This window comes from Marmota marmota, unplaced genomic scaffold, assembly GCF_001458135.2.
Source record: "Marmota marmota marmota unplaced genomic scaffold, marMar, whole genome shotgun sequence".
NCBI classification, from domain to species: Eukaryota; Metazoa; Chordata; class Mammalia; order Rodentia; family Sciuridae; genus Marmota; species Marmota marmota.
In genome coordinates, this window is record NW_026000051.1 from 2,807,432 (window position 1) to 2,815,846 (window position 8,415).

General features: G+C 61.3%; 2 long non-coding RNA genes across 2 annotated transcripts; one reads left to right on the plus strand and one right to left on the minus strand.

Annotated features, from left to right (window-relative positions):
- Positions 1 to 285: 285 nt before the first annotated feature.
- On the minus strand, positions 286 to 3,002 carry LOC107152009. The gene is made up of 2 exons (XR_001504742.2): positions 2,000 to 3,002; positions 286 to 527 (listed from the first exon to the last, which is right to left on the minus strand). It is a non-coding gene; the product is annotated as an uncharacterized LOC107152009 (long non-coding RNA).
- Positions 585 to 3,811, plus strand: LOC125619634. Its single transcript, XR_007351158.1, has 2 exons — positions 585 to 746; positions 3,000 to 3,811. It is a non-coding gene; the product is annotated as an uncharacterized LOC125619634 (long non-coding RNA).
- Positions 3,812 to 8,415: the final 4,604 nt, after the last annotated feature.

The following is an 8,415-nucleotide window of genomic DNA, read 5'->3' on the forward strand; positions in this document are numbered from 1 at the left end:
CACCTGCTTTTCCCTCTAGAGGGGACGGAGCCTCCTAGAGGTGCCAACCAACTCCTGGCCCCTTGGTGCTTCTCAGTGCAGGGACCCCTCGATGGCAATAATGATGCCTGCTGCATGAGGTCAGTTTGTCTTCTGCAGCCCTGAGGACAGAGGGCAAAACTGGACACAAACCTGTATGCCCATCTATTGGGGACTGGATAACTGATTGTAGGTACATGTGTTTCACAGAATACTATACAGCCACAAAAAGGAGGTGGAATGAATTGCCAAACAGGACACATAGTATTAGTTGACTTTAACAGAAGTTTTTATAAGCATCTGTAAGGACAGAAAATATCAGCCACACTTCAGGCACAAGTAGGAAGTGTTGTCAACAGGGCCAGGGGTTCTTTTTTCCTCTCCCAATATTTGCCTTTCCATCTTCGCCAGCACAAGGCCCCACCTGGGTGTTCCAGTGTGACTGTGCTGAGTCGGGGCCAGGAGGCATTCTGAGATGGTCTGGGCAAGGTTCTGGAGAGGCCCGGAATCTGTGGAATGGAAGGGGTGGGCACACGGTCACAATGACAAAATGACAAAATGACTGCACCTGCGGGACGTCCCTGTCAGGCCTGGCTGGTAGTTCCAGTTCTCATTCCACAGAGGAAACCGAATCTGAGAGAGGGCCCTGGGGTCCAGCCTCAACTGCAGACTTCAGGGAGAGATCCTGTAGCCACCCCAGTCGTCCCCAGGAGCAAGGGGGACAGCAGGTGAGGAAAGCAGGTGTGCCCCGCAGGGCACAGGCTGGATCCCAGTGGGAAGATAAGACGGGACAGTGGGCAAGGTCACTGTGCCTGAGACGCAGGTCGGTGCCTGGTGGCAGAGGTCCCTTACCCAGCCCAGGTGCCAGGCTGCCCAGGGGGCTGCTCAGTGCCCAGCTGCCCCTCTTATCCTGGTCCTGCTGCTATGTGACCTTGGCCAGTGACGGGGCCTCAGTTTCCCTGTGTGCCCAGAGAGGGTTTGTCCCCGGGGGGTGCCCTTTCTGCCCTCGGGGCCCAGCATTCTAGGCTTGGGGGCGTTGATGTGGGTCTCCTGGGGCTGGGGCAGCTTTGGGTCCAGGGCCGCTTCCTGGGGTAAAGTCTGGGAGCCCCAGGCCTCCCCCAGCAGCCAGCCCGTCCCTCTGCCACCAGAGCCGCTTAGGCCACATTGGTCCCCGCCCCAGAAGCGCCCCGACGCCCTCGCCTGGGGCCCGGCCTCCAGCCCTCGGCCGCCTCCCCCACGCCGCCTGGGCGGAGCGGAGCGAGGGGGCGACGGGACGGGCGACGGGCGACGGGCGGGCGAGCGCGCGGCCGCGGAAGGGAGATGCAAATGCTGTTCATCCTCCTTCCTTTTAAACGCTGAAACCAGCCTTGACAGCCCCGGAAAATAAATGGCACCGACTCGCTGGGATTTCAAATTCCGTGATTAAGGGCTGAAGCGAACGCTCGCCCTCCCCCGCCCGCCGCCCTCCCTCCCGGGCTGCGACAGCGGCTGGCGGCCGGGGACAGCTTCTTGCGCGCCTGCCAGCAGCCGCCCCGCTCCCGCCCGCCCCGCTCCCGGCTGTTGATCAGCGGCGCCCGCAACGCCCCCGCCCCGCGCGCTCGCTCACACGCACGCGCGGGCACACGCGTGTGCACACGCACACGATGCACGCCTGCGTGCACAGCGTGCAAGCAAGCACCTGGCCGCTGCCCGCGCCCCGCGCGCTCCACACCAGCTCTGGGGATCTGCTTGTTCTGCGCCCAAAGGAGGCTGCCACGTCGGGGCTGGGGCCGAGGGGACAGGGGGAGGCAGGCCCAGGGCAGGGCGCAGCCAGGGACGGCGGCTCAGGCTCTCCGTGGGCCAGGGAGCACAGGGGCGGCTTTCAGGCAGCGGCCAGCGCTGTCCCCACCCCGACCTCTAACTGCCCCGACCCGGGAATCCGAGCTGCCTGTCTTCCTCCGGCTCAGGCGCGGTGGCAGCCGGAACGCAGGGGACAGCTGACCTGTCTCAGCCGGCTGGGAGGGGTCCGTGGGAGAGTCAGGTTCTCTTGCTGTGCCCAGGTGAGGCCCGGAGGAATGGGGGAGGGCCACCCCTGTTCACAGTCACTGCCCCGCCCCCACCTCCTGTCCCCAGCTGGGCTCTGGCTGATGGCCGGTGATAACAGGATCGCTCAGGTGCCAGCGGGAGGGGGCTCCCCTGCTCAGGCGGACACGGGGAGCTGGCTGCTGGTGCGAGGTGCAGAAGCAAAGTCTTGGGGCACCCACTGGCTGTGTGGGGCCACCTGCCCCACACGTGAGAGAGTGGGCACAGACTTCCTGGGCAGTCTCTGGACAAAGGCTCCTGGCCAGGAAGAGTCAGGATCAGGCCGGTGTTCACCCCATTCTGTCCCCAACCCAACCTGAGACGTCACAGAAACCCTGTGTTTGTTTATTGTGTTTTTGCTCCTCTGTTCCTTTCAGTCCTGGAGGAGGAACCCAGGGCCTGTGCTGCTGGGCATGGCCCGTGCTGCTGGGCATGGCCCGTGCTGCTCTCCCACTGAGTGCACCCAGCCCGCTGCTCTCCCACACTCTGACCTGTGAACCCCCGCGTCAGCACAGCTCAGTCTGAGAGCGTGGCTCCCTGTGCCTCAGCCCGGGTCCTGGGTGCTCACTGTGCCTCAGCCCGGGTCCTGGGCCACCAGGCTTCAAGGCCAAGCTGCACCAAGTTCAAATGGGATCTCCATCATTTGGAGCTCCAGAGCTCCCAAGGGAGGGGCCGCCTCCAGAGATGGAGACAATGGACTCAGAGACGGAGGGATGCTCCCAAGGCCACACAGTGGGACCATTCTAGACGGGCACCTGCTCTCCTTGAAGTCCCCCCTTACGCCCTAGCTACAGATCCAGAGGCCCTAGGAGTCGTGGCGAGTTTTAACGAATAAAACTATTGGGCGCCAGGTGGATCTGCGTGTCTCATAAGCGACGGACAACGTTCACAGGGAAGACCTGTTCACTGTGTTTCTGCAGGTTCGCTTTAAGCCAGGCCCTGGCTTTTCGTCTGGCCGTGCCTCTGGGCACCGTCAACCCAGCAGCTTTCCCACCAGAGGCCTGACAGCAGTTGGGAAGCACCCCTAGGCCTGCTGAAGTGGGGGGCCGCCTGGAGAATGGAGCAGCCGGGGCCTGGGGATCCTCACACACACCGGAGGGTGGCTGCAATGAGTCAGCCTGCCCCGGACATCAGGCAGGTGCTGGGGGGTGGAGATGCCACTGACTTTGAAGGTAGCCACCATCAGCACACAGCTGAGACTTTGCGGAAAACCACATTCCCACCCGCTTGTCCCTGGATTTCCCAGCTTCCCTTGCACCTAGAATGTAACCCAGTTCTGGCCAATGTGTGAAAGGATTCAAGGAAGTTTTTTTCTTTCTGAATTAAAAGGCAAGGATTTCAAGGAAAATATACTTCACTATACCCTTCTTCTCCTTGCCTGGAATGTGGACGTGATGACTCAAGATGGGGCAGCCATATTAGCACTGTGTGGACAAAAGCCAGACACTAAGACTGGGAGAGCAGGAAGCTGGAGTTGCCTGGATCCTCCTCTAGGGACCTGTGCCTGGTGGCAAGTCCTTGCCATGTCTCCAGCATGAGGGACAGTGTGAGGTCCCCAGTGCTCTTTTGGGGGAGGATGTTCCTTCATCCTAAGACCATGTCCTTCATATTGTGGGAATTTCAGAATGTAACTTACTTCATGAAATGATCATCCATGATGGGATTTAACATTTTTTGTTCTGGTTTTGTTCCCATCCTTCCCTTGCAAAATAAAAAATTGGCATCCTTGTTATCCCACATTTTTTCTGGAAATCACACGGGTCTTTGGGCGCCTGCCTGGGAGCCCCCAACTCGCTCAAAGCAGGCCCTGAGGGGAGAGGCAGTGGCGGGGGCCAGGGGCCTGGGCGGCTGGCCCAGGCAGAGCCGTTTCAGGTGACTGCACTTTGGCCCCAAAGGCCTGGCCCTGGGAGGACCTTCTCAGCCTGCTGGGCCTCTGCCTCACCTGCCCTACCTCCTGCGCAGGGTGTCCCCACTCCCAGGAGCACACTGCGTTCCAGAGGCGTGAGGGCGCCTTCCGGGCCGGCCAGCAGTGTGTGTGCGTCCCAGCCTCCAGGCCCAGCGGCTTGCAGGCCCCTGCCAGGGACAGCCACCTCCAGCCAGACAGATGGTCATCCCAGCAAACAGGGAGAGGGCCAGGGATAGCAGGGGACAGCAGAAGGCCCTGGGGACCCCGGCATCCAGCAGTCTGGGAGAGGAACCTGGGAGCGCGAGCAGGAGGGGCTGGGGGAGCCACTGGACCAGGGAGCGGGACGGCCAGCACCCTGCCGCACAGGGGCCACACTCCACCCGCAGCTCCAGGCAGCGGGCCCAGGAGAAGCCCGGAGCTGCGCAGGCAGGGAAGGGAGGGCTGGGTGGCTCAGAGGACGGGAGGGCGGAGAGCTGAGCCAGGAGCCAGCCTGCCCCCGCAGAGCCCTGAGGAGCCTCGGGGCGGGGAGAGGAGCAGAGTCTCCTCAGGGCTGGCGGGCACCAGGATTAGACGGAAATGCAAAGGTGCCTTGAGGTCTCACCATGGACCACGTGTCACACGGAAAGTTCCCGCGGCCGTTGTCACCAGAGCCAGCAGCGCTATCTCCACCCCCTGGATACCAAGATCACATAGCTGGGGTGCGGCCGAGGGGAACCTGGGTCCTCTTCCCAGGGGTGAAGCCTGGCTTCTTCGACGCAAAGGACATCCAGGGCTGACAGTCATGGCCGCCCTGCCCAGTGTGTCTGCTCTTGTCAGCCTCGACCTTCTGGGGCCCCAGCTCAAGGCCCAGTCTGCTCTTAGCAAGGCAGAGGAGCGTCAAAGGTAGTCAAAGGTCTCCAGCACCCGCTGAGCTGAATGTCTGCTGGGTGACTCTGAGCAGGTGGCTTACCCTCTCTGAGCTCAGTTTCCTTCCTATGAAGGAGATGATGGGCACCTCCAACCACCGCCCTGAGGTCTCCCGCCAGCCCGAAGAGCAGCCAGTAAATATCAGTACCAGGAAAAGACCGCGGCCTGCCAGCTGGGGAACGGCCCGATTCCTTCCAGAAGTTCCTAATGTTTCTGAGCTGCAGGCTCCTGGGGGACGCGTCCGGATCTCTTAGTGTTCAGGGAAGCAGGGCGACACTCGTGGGGGGGCGTGTTTTACTTTTAAAGGGGTTGAGGCCACTTTGCAATCAGAGCCTTGGTGGCTGGAGCGGGGCGCCCGGGAAGGGGTGCTAATCAAGGCGCCTTAAGGACATGCAAATCAGAGGAAGCTCAAGTGATTAGGGTGCCCGGTCCAGCGCTTCCCCAGCTGAGAAGAGTGCCAGAGGCCTCGCGGGTGTCTTAGGAGGGTGGACCGTGAGGAGCCAGGAGGGGCCACCGGGAGGGCCGAAGTGGCTGCAGGGCTCCCTGCCTGCCCCAGCTGCAGGGCCTGGCGAGGCTGAGCGCGGGGCCAGCTGGAGGCCCAGGGGTGGGGTCCGCAGACCTGGCCGCTGGAGCTGGTGAGGGGCTTTCACGAGGGGCTTCCGTGTCCTCCTGGGAAGCCCTGGCCTTGCTCGGCGAGGGGGGAAGTGCAGGCGGAGAGCCTGGGTGGAGCAGGATCTATATGTCTGTCAGGGCAGTCCCACTCAGCAGCCGCCCGTTCCTTCAGAGGGAGCGGGCGTCGGGTCGTTGCTTTCTTCTTGTGCCTTATTGTTATTATTAATAAGCGCCCATTCCCTTCCCCACCAATAAGCTATTTTCTTTTCTCTTTTTAAGAAAGCTGCCCTGGCCGGGCGCGGTGGTGCCCACCTGGGATCCCAGCAGATGGGGAGGCTGAGGCAGGAGGGTCAGGTTTGAGACCAGCCTGGGCGGATTAGCAAGATCCTGTCTCTAAATAAAAACCAAAAAGGGCCGGGGTGTGGCTTGGTGGTGAAGCACCCCTGGGTTCAATCCCTGGTGCCCCAAACAAAGAAAGCTCCTGGGGGCTGGGGCTCGGCTCGGGGGTGGAGCGCTGGCCTAGCAGCTTGAGGTCTGGGGGCCCAGCCCAGCGCCGCAGAAAATACAGAAAACCACCGAATCCCTGCAACATGAAATGGAGCATCTCAGGGAGCAGGAGGGGGCGCGCGCCCCACCTGGGCCCTCCCCGCACGGAGCATCTCGCCCCTGGCTCGGCAACCTCAGGCCAGCGCCTCCCGTGCCCTCTTTGGATGACAGGAAGTCCCCAGCCGAAACACAGCACAGACCCCCTAACCCCTAGGCAGGAGGAACTTGGGACTGGGTTCCTTCTTTCAGGTGGTGGAGAGGAGCACATGGTGACACAGGTGGCAGCCCTGCAGGTCGGGGCACCCATGATCCAGCGCTGGTGACCCTGCAGTACAGTGTGCAGACGTTCACGGGGAGGAGGGACCTCAAACAGCCCCCTGCCCAGCGGTCAGGTCAGCCTCCGGGTTTCAGATCCTGGGCTGAAGCCTGGATTCCAGTTCTGAAACAGCACCGTATCGGGACCGGCTCTGGGCTGTGGTCGGCTCTTGTCCAGCATAGTGGGCGCAGCAGCGGGCTGGCCTGGCGGGCAAGCCACCTTCAAATTTTCAGTGATGCTTCTTCAACAAGGGACACCCCAACATTTTTCTTTTGCACAAGGCCCCGAATCATGCCGCCTGTCTTGCCGGCCTCCAGAATGAGGCTCAGCGTAGGGCAGTTGCTCTGTACATGATGGATGGACGGATGGACAGATGCATGAAATGTCTCCTTCTTGAGTCTCCAACCTCAGGGACAATGGAGAGTCCACCCATCAGGGTCTGAAGTGGCCCACTGACCTGCCAAGATCCCGATGTCTGTGCAGATTCTCTGTCCCCAGCACAGATTCAGGATCTGGATGCCCGTGACATGGGGAACCAATCATGTAGTTTTGTTTTTGTTTTTGAAAAACTGAAAAGATTTTTCAATTCAGTTGAAAAAATTGAATTGCACCTAGAGGTGCTCAGCTACTGAGCCACATCCCCAGCCCTTTTTGATATGTTTTATTTAGAGGCAGGATCTTGTTGTCTAGGGCCTTGCTAAGTTGATGAGGCTGGCTTTGAACTCTTGATCTTCCTGCCTCAGCCTCCTGAGTTGCTGAGATTACAGGCATGGCCACCGTTCCAGCCCACTTGGTTGTTTTGAGGGCCACCTTACTCTCTCCCTCCTGTGTGATCTTAGACGGGCTGCCAAACCTCTCTGAATTTTCCAAACTGGGCCACACTCACCCTTAAATCCCAGCAGGCTTTCTTGCCCGGCCTCAGGGAAGTCCTGGGGTCAAGCAGGCCCCGCAGAGTCTTCTGCTCCCTGTGTCCCCTGCTCACCCAGGTGCTACCTCCAGGGTGTGTGGGTGCATGAGGGGTGGTTCCCCAACCTTGGAGGGCTGTGTGAGGATGGGCCTGGCTGAGCAGAGAGCTTTGTCAGCGTGGCTGGGGACACAGAGGTGCTCCCCGTGGATGGAGTGGGAGTGACTGGTCTCACACCCTCCTCCTGGGCCAGGGCCATAGCTGCTGCACCTCCCTGAGGGTGGGTGGCAGGTGAGCCCTGCTAGGGATGGAGGCCCACGGGGTGGAGGAGGAGGTGGCAGAAGGGGAGGAGGGCAGGGGCCTGGCGGATGGAGTCCAGGCACGTCCTGATACCAATTAAGGCAGCTCTGGCGCTGGGGCCTCGGCCGGCATTTATCAGCCCGCCGGGAGGGGCTCGGCAAGCTGTCCTCGCTGACAGATTAGACAGCGGACAATTAGGTTCCAGGCTGGGCTGCTGGCCTCCCTCTCCCTCCCTCCCTCTCCCTCTCCCTCTCTCTCACATACACCTCCCCTTCTCCATCCATCTGCAAGGCCAGTGGCAGCCCAGCTCCAGCTCTGTCCCTTCCTGGACACAGAGCCCCCTCGCTGGGGGTGGGGAGCACCCCTGCAGGAGAACGAGGGAGCCCCAGGATCCCCGCCCAGCTCTGCACCCCGAGACCGCGGCTCAAGTCCCACGGCCCCACCCCAAGCAGGGTCAGGAGTGGGCGCGTTCTGGGGAAGCAAAGCGTGGGACCCGGCCCTGGGAAGCAGCCTCTGCCCTTCACCAAGGGGGCCTTTGATCCGGGCCCTGGGAGGAACTTGGAAGGACTTCTCAAACCTGCAGGAACACATTTGAGGTTCTAGAATGTTCTGTACTGCGGGTGCCCCCAGATGGGACCCTGGAGAGGCAGGCTGGAAATTCAGAATCAGGAAGGGTGACCTCGCCCTTCTTTGGGAAGGGACAGGACAGCTCTTCCATGGCTGGAGGTCCCACCTCTGTCCTGATGTCCCTGCTGACCCTCGGATGTCGGTTGACACCTGACCCCGGGCAGCCTGCCCAGGCCCTGCACCACGGGCACCCCAGGGCCCCGTGCAGAAGCTAGGCTT